Source organism: Crinia signifera, chromosome 1 (genome assembly GCF_055691185.1).
Source record: "Crinia signifera chromosome 1, ASM5569118v1, whole genome shotgun sequence".
NCBI lineage: Eukaryota > Metazoa > Chordata > Amphibia > Anura > Myobatrachidae > Crinia > Crinia signifera.
Genome location: NC_139217.1, coordinates 396,056,803 through 396,073,298, shown reverse-complemented (window position 1 = coordinate 396,073,298; position 16,496 = coordinate 396,056,803).

The window sequence follows — 16,496 nt, the reverse complement described above, 5'->3', positions numbered from 1 at the left end:
CCCCCACAAGTGACACCATTTTGCAAACTACACCCCTCAGGGAATTCATCTAGGGGTATAGTGTACATTTCAAACCCCCAGGGGTTTCACCAATTTTGATACAACTGGGCTGTGCAAATGAAAAATTACATTTTTTTACACAAAAATGCAGTTCTGGCTCAAAATTTTTCATTTTCATAAGGTATGAAGGAGAAAAAGTACCCCAAAATCTGTGCCCCAATTTCTTCCGAGTATGGCAATGCCTCATATGTGACCAAAAAATACCAGTTGGGTGCATGGCAGGACTCAGAAGGGAAGGAGTGATTTTTGGATTTTGCAGCTCAGATTCTGGTGGAATGAATGGTGGGTGCTATATGGCATTAGCAAGACCCCCGAAGCATGGTGAAATGATGAACCTAATAATCCATAGATGTGTGGTATATTTTAAAACACTCCTTTATACATAGGCCGGGTTTGTCGGGGCAAGTTTCACAGTGGAAAATACTATCCTTTTGTTATTCCCTTTTTATAGCAAACTTTGCACCTTTTTTGTGTCCTGCCCTTTTTTGCAGTGGAGGGGATTTCGTTAGGAAAATGCTGCCCTGGTACAATACTGGGGCCAGTACTAGAAGTACTGGGGCCCTCTGCCTGCTGGTTCCCAAATATTAGGCCCTTTATGACTTCCTCTTGAAAGTGCATAAATGTCCCCCTCTGGCTGGTAGAACGGAATAGCACGTAAGCGTTATACAGTGCCATCTGGATAAAATACACGGCCAGCTTCTTGTACCAGATTTTTGTTTTCCGCAGGGCACTGTACGGCTTCAGTACCTGATCTGAAAGATCCACTCCGCCCATGTACTTATTGTAATCTAGGATACAATTAGGTTTTGAGGTGTGGGTACTGGTACCTCGTACAGGGACGGAGGTGGTACTGTCTCCATGAATTGTTGTCAGTATAAGGACATCCCTCTTGTCCTTATATTTGACCAACAACATATTTTCGGTAGATTGTGCCCTGCTTTCACCCCTTCTCAGTACTTGGGCAATGTGCGTTTTTGGGAGGCCTCTTTGGTTCTTGCGCACAGTACCGCAAGCTGCTGTACCTCTTGAACCAAGGGCCTTAAACAGGGGGATGCTAGTGTAAAAGTTATCCACATAGAGGTGATAACCTTTATCCAGGAAGGGGTGCACTAAATCCCAGACAATTTTTCCACTAACACCTACGAGGGAGGGGGGGCATTCTGGCGGTTCAATTCTTGAATCCTTCCCTTCATATACCCTAAACCTGTGGGTGTACCCTGAGGTGCTTTCACACAGTTTATACATTTTTATGCCATACCTTGCCCTCTTATTGGGAAGGTACTGGCGGAATTTAACCCTTCCTTTAAAATGTATAAGGGACTCGTCGATACAAATACATTTTTCAGGGATGTACATCTCTGCAAATTTGGCACTGAAATGATCAATGACCGGCCTGACTTTGAATAGCCGGTCAAAGGTGGGATCATCTCTGGGTGGGCACTGTGCATTATCGGTGTAATGTAAAAATTTAAGGATTGTCTCAAAACGAGTCCGAGCCATGGCCATACGGTAGTGGGGTGCTGTACAGAACATCTGTACTCCAATATTGCCTAATTTCTGGCTTTTTTACTATGCCCATATGTAACACCAGACCCCAAAACGTCATCATCTCTACTGCATCTACAGCGGTCCACCTAGCAAATGATGACTTGGGGTTTTGAGCAATAAACTGCTGGGCATATAAATTACTTTGGTCCACCATTAAATTTATAAAATCATCAGAGAAAAATAATTTGAAAAAGTCAATTTCTCTTAGACCTGTTGAATCAAATTGGATTCCTGGGATGGCCAAAAACTCAGGAACCTGGGGCTCAAAATTGTCTGGTGGTGGGGTCCATACGGGATCAATCATTTGGGGGGGGTCTCAGCTGCTCTACGGGGGCGTCTTTGAGGGGGTCCCTCATCACTAGAGGAGGAAGATGAGGTTAAGACGAATCCTTCAAATTCCCCGCTTGCATCACTGGCTGTGTCAGAGTCAGAGGCAAGCATGGCATATGCCTCCTCCGCTGAATACATTCTTCTGGATGACTGGGATGACATTTGGGATGACATTTTTATTTTTGTGTTTCTGTAAGTGTAATGTTTCAACACGTGTATACTGTAGGGGGGGTACAAACTTTATTTCAACACGGGAGAATGTAGTGTGTAGCGTGTATGTAGTGCAGAAAAAAAAATACTTTATACAGGAATTTGATCCCAATAAAAAAAAAAAAAATTAGATCAATCCTGTGGCAAAAATGCTGATCTGTGATGTACGTCACTCAGCAACTTCAAGGCAGCTTTTGGTACAACCTTGAAGGGGTAAAAAAAAAAAAAAAAAAAAGGTCCTGCGCCAAAAATTGAGCACAGATGTTGGTCAGTAACGTCCGTCACTGAACAGCGCTCAAAGGCAACAGGAATTTGATCCCCAAAAAAAAAAAATAGATCAACCCTGTGCCGAAAATGCTGATCAGTGATGTACGTCACTGATCAGCGCTCAGCGGCCACAGGACACCCACAAAAGCAACGTGGGTGTAAAAACAATTTAAAAAAAATAAACCAAAGCACTCTCCAAAAAAAAAAACAATTTAAAAAAACTGCAGAAAAAAAAATTATATCAACCCTGTGCCAAAAATGCTGTTCAGTGATGTACGTCACTGATCAGCGCTCAGCGGCCACAGGACACCCACAAAAGCAACGTGGGTGTAAAAACAATTTAAAAAAAATAAACCACAGCACTCTCCCAAAAAAAACAATTTAAAAAAACTGCAGAAAAAAAATTATATCAACCCTGTGCCAAAAATGCTGTTCAGTGATGTACGTCACTGATCAGCGCTCAGCGGCCACAGGACACCCACAAAAGCAACGTGGGTGTAAAAACAAAACCCCACTGCACTCTCCAAAAAAAAAAAACTGCAGATCAGTGATGCAGTGATGCAACACTGATTAGCAGTGAGGGGCAGCAGGCACACAACTGTGGGTGCAACCTGACAGGGTATATATAAAAAAAAAAAACCTGCACCCCCAAAAAGTTGCTGATCAGTTAATTTATACTGATCAGCACAAAAGGGGGGCAGCAGGGGGGGCAGCAGTCAGTTGCACAGGCAGCACAACCTTTGGTGCAACTGACAGGTTTATATATAAAAAAAAAACCCTGCACCCCCAAAAAGTTGCTGATCAGCACAGATATACTGATCAGCAGACACAAAATATAGCACTCTCTATCACTCTCTGTCACTATCTCTCACTATCTCTCACTATCTGTCACTCTATGACACTGCAGCAGCAGCACACAGAAAGTCACAAGATCCAGGAAGCATCCAGCTGCTGGCAGCACGCTACCAGCGGTGATCAGGTAAGTATCAGGCAAGGATCAGGTCAGTATATCACGACAGATTGGCACGGTGACCGCTCTGCACGCAATTCCAGACCGGAATGGCGTCTGCAGCGCAGTCACCGTTAGTTTAAATCACGCGCCATGGCTGTGATTGGTCCGTCGGTCCGACGGACCAATCACAGCCTTGGGGGCAGGTGGGGTGAGGTGGGGTGAGGTGTGGTCATCACCGGTGACCCCCTCACACCCCCTCACCACCGGCGGTGATTGATCCCTGTGTTACCGAGCGTCTGATTCGCCGGTAACACAGGAAAACGCTGCGATTGGCTGTTCACATTGAACAGCCAATCGCAGCGATCGCCGACGGGGGGGGAGGCATCGCCGCCCCCCCGGGCATGCTGGGACATGTCTGCTGTCAGGGACAGCAGACATCGTCCCTCTGTCACCGCGTCCCTAGACGCGGTGACAGTTTAAAGTCATGACGTATATATACGTCATGTGTCGGGAAGTACATCCCGGCCATGACGTATATATACGTCAAATGTCGGGAAGGGGTTAAATTGCCCCTTTAAATTGATCTGAAAAGACTATTTAATGCGGTGTACACATGGTTCGATGTAATGTACTTTTCGATTCGAGTCGACTATGTAGTCCAAATTGATTCAAAAATGTAACAGAATCGCAGTATTAGCTGCATTCTATACAGATTTGATCCCAATGTGCGGCGTCGCGGCATCGGGATCAAAAAACAGAAATAGACTTGTCAGATAAAAGCAGAACGAAAGCAGTGCCATGCTGCTCAATGCAGGGTTCCCCTTTCTCCCTCCATGCGCCATCCTCCCGCCGTCCCTCCCTTCCTCCTGGCTGATGCCGGCAATCGAATCAGTATCGGAATCCTCCTGGTTGACCCATGTGTACACCCCATAAATTTGTTCAAAATTAATACACAACAATAATAATAATAATAATAATAATAAACAGCATAGCAATAATTAACAACACATATAACTATGAAGTCTATTACAAATATTTCTTTATTCATTATTTTTAACTACTATTTTTAATCTATTTCAGGTACAGTACTGTAATTTATTAACATGCATGTTTGTATGTTAACATGCATGTTTGCACAGGATGCAATCATAATGGTGGGAGTGCAGGCTGATACTGTTCTCTCTGGGAAATGCTGTAATGAAATAATTTAAACAATAACCCCTGCCCTTGGTTCAAAAGATATGTGACAATATACAGTATGACTGCTGACTTTCTGAAAGACAAAATGTCACAGGTTGTTGACCTTTATAAACCACCAATGAAGACAATAAGTGACTTAAAACTTGTATATATGAATATTATGTTCACACATTACCTGGCCAGACTCTTAAGGGGCCTACACATGTAGCAATTTGCTGAGCATTCTGAGCGATTCTAGATCGCTCAGAATCAGGGGCGTAACTAACTATTTAGCGCCCCCCCGCCGCACGTTTATTCGCCCCCCACACACACACACACACCTAACCTGCCCCCCCTTCTTACCCGCGGTCTGCGTCTCGCCCGGCTCTCTGTCGGGACCTTCCTGACGTCACGGTCCCGGCCGGCTCCTGCTGCTACAATGAAAACGGACTCTTAGAAAATGGCTGCCCCTATGCTGCAGACAGAAAACCGCGGGGGCTGCAGAGCTATAGTTACGCCACTGCTCAGAATGTTCAGGAAGATCGCTCAGCACACAGCGATGTGACAGCGGTCTGTGCTAAGCGATCTGTCAGGGCGAGAACAATGGCCTGGCCAGGTGATATTACTAGATTTATCCAGCATGCTGAATATAAATCGTGGGGCGATAGTGTCGCATGGGGCAGTGCATCACTATCCTTATGCCCCTACACACAAAAGATGTAGGGGCCTTTTCTAAGCGATCTAGTGAGATCGCTTAGAAGATGCCCCTAAATCACTACGTGTGTAGGCCCCATTAGTTTTCCTTCCAAGGAAGTACTGCATCTTAAAGCACCTGCATTTCTCTCTAGGAAAATACATTTCCATTAGTTACTTGTTTAACTTTGAATGAGAATATGCTCTGGTACCACATCCTACAGTATGATTGCTAGTGTAAACACGTACATTCACACCAGGCACAGGTTTGACAAGAGCATTAGAACGAAACATTGACTGCTTGCCAAGTAGCTGCTTACAGTTGGAACATAATTTAAAGTACATAAGTCAATTCAACAATTACATACACTCTACTGCTTATGTGCCCTCACTTCTGTACGATTCAGCTAGTTTTCGAGTTGAATTGAGTTCACTGAGTGTTTTTGGACTGTTAGCATATTGTTCTCATAATGAGCCCTGGTCTGGGCATTTACCAGCCTGGTGCCGCAGCCAAATTTAGGGAAGTCAGTGATTTCCCATTGACATCTCAAACCCATTAACCAAATTTCTCTAAACTGTGGGCTGATTTGTATGTGTGCATGCCATAGTCAGTCCAAAATAGATTTCAACAACCACTATTGTATTTATGTCACTGAAAAATAGCATTCTAACATTATGAAGATGTTATTTATAAAATACAGTTCAATATATACTGTATATAAGGATCTACTACTGGGAGGCCTGCACATCTGGATCACAGAGGTCCTCCCATTATAGTGTCCCTTGGAAAATGTCCAATCTGTCTGACATTACTTCAAGGTCACGTGTTGCTTTCAACATAGCATATTAAGTCTGTTTTTAAACCGCTCTGCAGCATAGTGCATAGTACATAATCAAAAAGTGCTCCCATACATGATATGTCTATAAAACTCACACAATTTTGGGAAATCTCTTAGACTTTCAAAAAAGTAAGATACTCGAGTGTACAGAATCAAACCCACGTCCTACTGACCAATAGGAGTGTTACAGTACAACACTCAGTGAACTACATCATCCTTGCCCCGCCCTCTCTGTATGATGAAGGGATTTGTGGCATTGGATCATTGGGGTTGGGGCCAAGTTATACAAATTTACCAACCTGTACCCAAAGTAATTATCTACATTCAAGGAGATATACTGTTGGAAAGTGTGACTGTTAATATTTGTGAACCTACTATAAAAAGCATTGTTAAAATTAGGGAAATGTAAGGCATACTTTCCTACTTTCAAAGTCTCCTCTCTGGGAGAAGCCAGGAGAGGAGACTGTCATCAGCACTTCGGGGGCAGGGCCTAGTGTAGACTTCATTAAGCCCTGCAAATTCCCAGATTCTCGGGTCCCTGAGGATGGTGCGGGGCTAAAATGGCACTATTTGCATATTTAGCCCCACCCCTCCCCGAAGAGCCACAAATTGTAATTTAATGAGGTGGCCAGGGCGGAATCTGGGAGGATTGTCCACCTTTCTGGCCAATCTGGGAACGTAGGCAACCTTGATTTAAGGCTTGTAATGAACTGCTTATATATGGGTCCACTTTCCTTATGTGTTTGTATTATCAGTGTTAACGGAAATTGTTATATGTATCGTGGGTCATCATCTGATAGAGCTGAGAGCAAAGCAAAAAATTAACTTTATTTATTTATTATTAACTTTATATCTGGAGAAATAAATACAAGTGTTGCAAATTAATTCATTGTTTTTGCATGCAGGGTAAATACTGGCTGCTTTTGCATGTAACACACACTAATGCAAGCAGCTTTATGTCCACATTTTAGATTTCAGTTGGGACACACCCCACTCAAATGTAAATATATCTGCACAATTTACCTTTCTGTCCCACCTTCAGCGCAACATGGATTTACCCAAGTACAAAGTCACTTATTTTTATGCTTTGCTCCCAACTCAGGCAGGTATTCAATGGGTAGAATCGCGGCTGGCAGTGAATCCTGTGTAGGATTCGCTGCACTTTCGCTGCGATTCTCCCTTCGGGAGATTCGCCTGGCAGCCACCCCTCCGCCCTATTCAATACCTCATGGGCTCTCTGCCCCTGGCGGCGAATCTGGGGGACGGCTGCAGGCAGGGAGATGGAAGCCTCTCTGCCTGCGCCGGACACTGTGGGGGTGAAGGAGGGCTGTCGGGGACACAGGGAGAGCCCCCCCGAGAGCTGGCAGGGGGCTGTGTTAGTGAGCCGCTACACTCACTGGTCCCGATCGTGCATATGTAATGATCGGGACCAGTGTGCAGTGAATAAATGAATATTAATGAGCAGCTCCCAGGTCCCGCCCCCTACTGGCGAATGTGTAAAAAATTTGTTTCAAAAATAAAATAATAATTAAAAATATATTCATGTGCTGCAAGCACATGAATAAAAATAGCATGCCCATTCACAGAAAAAAAAATCTGATTCTTTGACACCAAAAAAATAAAAAAAACGCTTTATTTTAAAAGATCACATTCCAGTTCACCTAAAAAAGATGACAAATGTAAAATGGAGAATCACGGCGAAAATCAATGGAGAAAGCAGTTCTCCATTTGAGCATTGAATACACTCTCGGCGAATCCCAGTGAAAACCCCATTGAAATACACCAGAGAATTGCAGCGAGCATGAAACGGAGAACTGGCCGGCATTCACTGTTCGCTTTCGATGAACAGTGAACATTGAAAAGGGTGAATCAGATCAGTGAAAAAAATTAACCGCAAGGAGTGAAAACAGCGCGATTCGCCGAAAAAACTGTGAATCGGGAGCATTGAATACTGGCCTCAGAATCAGGCCCAGTATGGTAAGCATGGTCTCTGCATGTGACAGTATAAAGTAATAGGAGGAGGTTTTATATTCCTGTGATGTTGCTATGTTCCTGACACAGTACAAACTTCAGACAGGACCAGAATGATAACCAGATAATAAGATGAACAATGTGTCTCGTCTAAGCACTGGACTCCGGCAATGTATCCATTCTGAATTCTAAATACTCGCTTCCTGTTCCTTGTGGTCTTCTAACATTTCTGCATTAGAATAATGGTCATAAAACTTTCCCAGGCAAATGCCCATCGCCTTGAAAACACCATTATATCTCTAATATAAGCTGTTCATATCCAGGCCTGTAAGTGAAAACTCAATTAATTTACCTACCCGCCTGTATAGAGCTGAATCATATACTGTGGGGGTCTATTTCTATCTGAAGATGGGATGTTACCAATAGCAACCAATCAGATTTCGCTTCTTATTTATTTAGCACCTTCTAGAAGATAATAGATAGAATCTGGTTGGTTACTATGGACAACATCCCATCTTCAATAGAGCCCCCATCTTAGTAAATTTACCCAAAGTGGGGAGAGTTAAATTAACAATCAACCTATCAACCAACCAACCGACCGACTCCTAACTGCCATAGTTCCTGCACACTCCTCAATTAAATTCACCAATATCAAGACTATTTGTTTGCTGCTTCTACAGAGGTCTGTTTATCATGTCAAGCCACAGCTGAATCCTCATATAAAAGTTGTGTACTGTATATGTAGGATGCGGTCAGCATCCCAGTGGCCAGGATGCCAGGATTCGGTATAGTGAAGCTGGCATCCTGTCAAAATACAGGTGCCGGTACTTTGAAAGACATCAGGATGCTGACCCCAGAATCCGGCAGCCGGCATCCCAAACGTAAGTATACAGGGGCGGGTTAGGGTCAGGCAGGGAAAGATGTTGGGTGTTAGGTTTAGGCACTAGGGAAGGGGTTTAAAGGTTAGGCAGGGGCAGATAAGGTTAGGCTGCTGGGAGGGGGGTATGGTTTAGGATCTTACAAGGGGGGTTAGGGTAAGGCTGAAGGGCAGGGGGGGGTTAGGTTTAGGCAGGGGGTACAGGGGTTAGGGCTAGGCACTAGTGGGGAGGAGGTTTGGGGCTAGGCTGCAAGAAGGGAGGGTTAGGGGGAGAGGGTTAGGTCAGGTTAGGGTTAGGTCACCAGTCGGGGATCCCAGTATTAGGATGCTGGGGTGGGTCTTTTGACCTCCGGGATCCCCACCAACAGTATTTCATATATATACAGCATATGTTTTGTGTGATAATTACTTCATACAAAATATGAATACCCAGATTATACATTCATATCTTTGGTTCTTGAAAGAACTATTATTATTTATTATTATACTTGTATATACATGTCCTGAACATGCGCAAAGTACCGGAAATTAGTACTTTGTGTCAATGGTCTCAGGTGAATTTTCTATTATTACTAAGCCTTGAAAAGTGATAGAGTGGAGAGTGATAAAGTAACAGCCAATCAGCTCGTAGCTATCTGAACTAAAATAACTAGCATGGAACTTTAGGGTTTAATAAATGTTCTGTTCATTTCTTTAATCTAGGCTATGTATATCTATCTATAAAAACAATTTGGTAAGTAGTAAACCATTCATGGTAGTGTTAGCTAGAACACAAAAGCCAAAGGCTAGAGAATGGAGGAGTTCCAAATAGTTCTTAAACGTGGGAGAATTCAAAGTTCTTCTAAGCAGGGGGCAGGGCAACTGACAGGGTAGTAAATGGGCAGGATGGGGTGGAGTTACATAGGTATGACAAGGTTTGGGGGAGCAATGCCGGTATTTCAGGCATTGCACAGTAGTGGGTGAGGCTACAATGACGTGATTTGGGTCAATTGGTCACCCAGACCCCCACCGAGGTTGCAGGAGATGGGCAGAATTCCAGCAGGCCAGGAGGGGGGCCATTCTGGGAGGGTAGGTAACCCTGGCCTAGACTAAGACTAAGGGGTAAATTTACTCAAGTTTCTAAAAATGAAAAGAGGTAATGTTGCCCATAGCAACAAATCAGATTATGAATATAATGTTCTAGGATGCAATAAAGAAATCATAGACAGAATTTGATTGACACTACTCCGGGTTCTGAAATCTTATGGGGAGATTTTGCTGAGTGATCTGAGCAATGTAGATTTGTCAGCAAGATCGCTCAGCACGCAGTGCTGCACAGCAATGTACCAGCGATGTATCACCTGAGCAATGTATCAGCTCCGATGAGAACACTGGCCCTGACAGGGATCTAACTAGATTTATCCAGCATGCTGGATCTTAATCTCCGGGCGATAGCAATGCGAGTGGCTGCACATCGCTATTGCTAAGGTCCCTACACATGGAGCGATGTAAGGGGATTTTCTAAGCGATCTAGTCAAATTAAGTCAGATCGCTTAGAAAATGCCTCGAAATTGCCCAGTGTGCTGGCCTCATTAGAGAAAGTAGAACACGCCTGTGCAAACAATGAACAACACATCTAAAATCTATTTAAAAATAGCTAAAATCATGTAATTTTTGCAATTCAAAACCTGAAATTTTGATTTAAAATCTGATTTTAGAATTGCTACCGATATATTTAAAAGTAGGCACCTCTCTGAGCTACATGCTGAACAAATATTTTAACCATTCAACAAATAAACTTACTGTTCCTGTTGTTCAGCTGAAAGAAGACACAAAATTCAAGACCGTTTTCCATGTTATGATATTAGTGCCTTCCAACCAAGCCTTTAAATTTGAAACTGTTTTATTTCACGGATCAATACTACAATAAGAGTAACAGATAGTCGTAGTTACCTTGAAAATGCTTGCTTTAATCCCACTGGAACCGGGACAACCACAGCATATTTTCACAGCCTTTTGTCATACACATATTGTGTATGATTTGCAAGGCTCAAATTCGCAGCCTTGCTAGTCCACCACACCCTGCCTTGCGAATGGTGGCATGGCTGCAGTAACATCCAGTCACAGCCTAGTGGGATCCACCAACATCGTTCGATAGTTGGCGACCATCAAATGATGGCGAAGGTGCACGCCTAAAAAAGTGGCTCTGAAATCACTTACATATGCGTGGATGCTCTGGAGTAAGTAGGCGGGCAGTTGACATCCAGTGATGTCAGCTAGCCGCCCCCGCACCCGCATCATTGGGGCATTTGCATGAGAACGCCCAGCGTTCTTATGGGAACGCCCAGGAAACTCAGGGCGTTCCCACATGCAAATGGACCGGGCCGCAGCCTTACATCCCTTGCCCGCACACTGCGGTGCGTGCGCCCAGCTAACACCCTGTTCGCTATAGCCGCACGCACCCGACTTATGCACATGCGCATGTTCATACGCCCACCATCGGACCCCTTGCGAACGAAGGGGTCCGAACGAACGGACCTGAATAAGGCCAATACTGTAGATTAAATGAAATGTTAACCCCCTGGTGCGACATGAGAATATTTCCTCATTCATCAGTTTATCATTCATTACTTTAGACATATTGCATTTTATGAATGGGACTCATTTACAATTGGACATGAAGCTAAGACTTCAACTTACATGCAGAAATGTGTCTGTACATCTGCATTTTTACATTTCTATTTACAGCTTAATAAACAAGCACCATAGAACTCATCAACCTTAAACAGGGATCATCGGTGCATTTGGTGCAACAAGGCCATTATCAATTTATGTTTAGACCATTGGTACATCCAGAACAAAGCTATGGCAGTCATCAGCATCAACTGAAGAATTACAGTAACATACGTTGGACTATTCTATTTGGAAGTGCCCTGTTTAGCATTATCGGCAGCTTTGATAAAAAAAATTCTTCGTTAATCTACTCCCACGAGCCTGGGAAGTAATGGATATCTGGGGCTAGATTTATTAAGCTGTTACTTGCTGCTCAGCAGGTTTGACCTTGAAATTTAAAGCAGCACCAATAAGTGAAAAGCCTAGTGTGTTTGACACTTAATATTAGTGCCGCTTTACATAATGAGGTCAAACCCCGTTTTCAAAAGCAGCCACTCAGTAAATCTAGACCCAGGTCTCATGGCATTTTGCCCCGTTCGCCTTCGAGGTGTAAATTTAAAATTACAATGATACATTTGAACTCACAAACGTTAGACATGTAATAAACTCACATAAAATGTAATTTAATAGACATGCAATGAACTTTCCCTTTTCATATAAATAATGTATGCAATACATAATGCTTAATTAGGAAGTATTTAGGAAAAAATAAAAACATGAAATAACTTATTAAAGAGTGATCCTACAATAGTAAATGGTTGGACCTTGGAGGAAAATCGTTTTCTACCAGGTGCAATTTAAGTTGTACCATAAAACCTGCCACACTAAATGCATATTGATTTTCTGGGAACACTTCTAAGGACAGTAACGTGAGTATGCAATTTGTGTACAGTTTGTATACAGTTTGAGGACCAGAATGTGCTCTTGAACAAATAAAAATGCAGTGAAATCAGTGTAGGACTGGGAGGGTAAGGGCCCATGGGGGAGGGTGTCAGACCTGTGATGTCATGTTGCGTGGGCAAGTCTGACATGTGATGTCATGATGGAGCTGACTTCATGACGTCAGTCCATCTGTCAGGTACGACCAGCTTGGGGGCTCTTCTCCACCTGATCCCGGCCATCATGCTGCTGCTGCAGCTCCCGGCTACTCCACTCTGACTCTGCCGCTCCTCCCCAGCACCCTCACTCTGGCTTTGCTGCCACTCCCCTACTCCGTCTTCCACCCAGTTGCCTGCCGCTGCTCCTGGCTCAGCATGTGTGCTCCACTCACCCGGCGGAAGAGCCAGGGGATAAGGTTTCCACCAGATCCCGCCCACCTCAAAAAGTGGATGAGTTCAAAAATCATTGGGGCCTACTGGGGAATCCCCCAGTCTAGTGCCAGGCCAGTACGAGCATGAATGAAGTTCCTATATATGAATACTGATATAGTATCCCTGTATAATGAAAAAACAAAAAACAATAGAATATTATTATGGTAATATGATATTTGATCATAGTGATCCTGAGCATTTATTTGAGAAAATATTAACTTTTCATCAGGGACTGGTCTGTCAGTGTTCCCTCTAGTCTGTCCAGTGTCTTTCTATCATCTTATACCGCTTTCAGATGGCAATGCCAAGACCGACCCGGACTCTTGATCCCAGGTTTGACCTAGCTCCGACCCAGGTCAGGCACTTTCAGACTAAGGAACTTTTTCTAGTCCGAACGCAACGCTGCAAATTTTTCAGCGTTGCATGTGGACCAAACACCGCCGCCACCCGCAGTGCTGACCGCCCCCCCCCCCCCCCCCCCCCCCTCCAACACAGCTACAAATGGATGATTTGCATAATCATCCATTCGCAGCCTTGGGTGCAGGGGAGAAATCATTCGATGGTCAGCAACCATCAAATGATTTCTACAGCGCACGCAGATCAGAGGCACCTCTGTGGTGATCCGCCAGTGCCCTGTGCAGGAAGCAGGCGGGCAGTTGACATCCGCTGACATCAGCTGGCTGCCACTCGCACCCGCGCCATCACCGGATTTCCCTGGTATCGCCCAGTGTTTTAATATGAATGCCCATTAAACGCTGGGCGGTCCCATGGGCTATACCCCCGTCATTTTTAGGGGAAATCCATGCTGTTTATCGTAGTACTCAAAGTACTCAGAGTATGAGCACGTTTGGTGGGCAGCATGCATTTTTTTAACATTATGTATTTAAACTTTTGTTCCTTTTTCTTTTACTGTATAGTTACAAGGTTTGTGCATTAGCTGCAGCAAATAATGTTGCACCTGACCATCAGCCGCCACTGTAGATCATATATCAGAGGCCTATTGGCGGTTGAGGGGCCCTCATGTACCCCCCTCCATCATGAGTCTTTACTATCTTCCATTTCCATATGAAGTGGGTATTTTATGTAAGGCAAACAGGCATAACGCTAACTCAGCATCGTTTTATGGATTATTAATATGACGTTCTAAGGCTATTTCTCTAACAAATTACAGAAACTTAGCTTATAGTAAAACTAGAGTTTTATGCATTTCTCCTCCATGCATCTTTTAGTAACCTTTACAGTAAATAATTTTCCTTGAAAGAAGGGAAATAACAGGCAGACATTCACTGAAGACTTCACGCTGAGTTTAATATTAGCAGAAAAGGAATATTGGGCCTAGCAGCACACAGTTATGGGAGGAAAAGCCAATAATTGCTAAACCACCATCTGGACCAGCTGTATTTTCTTAGTAAATGTTATTGTGTGAGAAGAAGTGCACCATCGATAAGGATAAAACTGACTGTAACACTATCAATGCTGACACTTGCTCCGAGTACTGCAAATGTTTTTCATTCAATGATTACAGTACAGCTCTACTGCATTGTAATCATTAGTTCTCATAGACACTGCTTATGTTCTATGGAAAAAGGTCATACAGTATTTGCTGAACAGGTCGGCATTGCATGAGGTGAATGTGATGCACAGTGGGAGCGGGTTTGTGGGCATTACAATGTTATTGCCTCATCATTGCCCACTCCCAATATCCAATGGTGCAATTACCAGTGTTGAGCAGGGGGTGGAGCCATGGTGACCATTTAAATGCAAATTATGTCATTGGGAAGGGAGCTGCCGCAGTTATCCAATCAGCTCTCATGAACTAGCTGGTGCTGGAGGCATAGACATTACTGTCAGTGCTACCTGTTTCCTCTGCTAAAGGCAGTGTAATAACACATTTAGAACCTTATTCTGGTTGAATCACAAGGTTGCAAATTTCGAGTCCCCCAGACGCCGCTCACGCGGCCGCCCGATGATTTTCATAATCTCCAGAACTCGCAGATCTGAGAAACCACAATTCACAGCCATTCCAGTAAGGTAGGCAAGTATGTGTACAATTCTTTCTCAAGATTACCCCTCCCTTTGATGCACCTGAGTGATATCACTAAATTAATTGAGCATCTGCCAGTATATATGTGTATGTTTGAGAGACATGGTAAACTGGCATTGAGGAGATACTAGTTATGGGTTTGCTCCAGGCAGATAGTTTATATACAGTTTAGGTATATTTAAGTTAGTGCCATTATAATTTGTACACTATTATATTTTATGCAACACTTTTCTTTTACTAATAATCTCACTATCACTAATCCTTTCATAGTTTAATTCCATTCATCACGTTTTATCACCTTTGTACATACAGATGGGGCCAGGTCATACATAAGGATAGAATTCCAAGCATGGCAGTCCCACCAGATTACATTACATTATAAGACAGTCCTGATGGTAAGCAATCAGATATAAATGCTACTGGAGGTTGTGTGGAGGTTCCGGAATATGATAGGCTTGCCTACAGAGGTGAGTTTTCAGATAACGCTTGAAAGTTTGGAGGCTAGAGAAGAGTCTTAATGTACATGGAAGAGCATTCCATAGGGTGAGTGCTGCCTGACAAAAATCCTGCAAGTGTAAGTGGGAGCAAGTTATACCCCTATTACACCACCGCAAAACCCAATTTTTTCCCCTCCTGGACCCAGGTCAGTGGCGATGTAAAAGGTGTTAACCTGTGTCCATTTACATGGAACTTCTACCCAGGTCATGACCAGGGTAGAGCATGAGCAGGACCGGGGTAGAGGGCAGTGTAAACGGGTACGCCGGGACATTAGACCCGGCTCCGGTTTACATCAATGGGGGAAGCCCAACCTCCGGACCGCAGTGTCCGCAGGTTGGAAGGGGGGTGAGGGAATGGGGGGCACACACCGCCTCCACTGCTGTCTGCTGTACTCTGCAGAGAGCAGCGGAGTACGGGAAGAGGTGAATGGATGCCTGTGTGTGGCATCCATTCACCTCGCAGACAGGACTAGGGGGGGGGGGGTTCACGGGGGCAGCCCAGCAGCTTACATTGGTGCTGGGCTTGACCCCAGTGGGGCCTAGCGTGGCGATCGGTAGTCCCAGCACTTGGAGATCATGTCATCTCCAAGCGCCGCTCCCGTTTACACTTCGGGGATGCACCGCAGTGTAAACGGTGCAAATCCCAGATCCGATCTGGCTTGGATCCATGTTCCAAATGCCCAGTTGGATCCAGGATTTAGGTGTAAAAGGGGTATAATTTATGAGTGTGGAGGAGAGACGCAGATCTTGTGCAAAGCAGAGAGGTCGGTGGGGATATATTTTGACATAAGCAAAGATATATAAGTCAGAGTAATGACTTTGTAATGTAAGTAGAAGTATTTTATATTGAATACGGTAGAATACAGACAACCAGAGCGGATCAGTAGACGATAAACGTCTATCCAGGAACACCAGCCTCGCAACTGCATTCAAAATGGATTGTAGTGGTGAGAGTCTTTTCTTAGGAAGACCGGTACGGAGGCTATTGCTATTGGTTCCATCTGTAGCTCTGGCTTCTTAACACTATAGTATTTTCACTGGTGTGCTGCTCTGGGCTTTCTGGATTT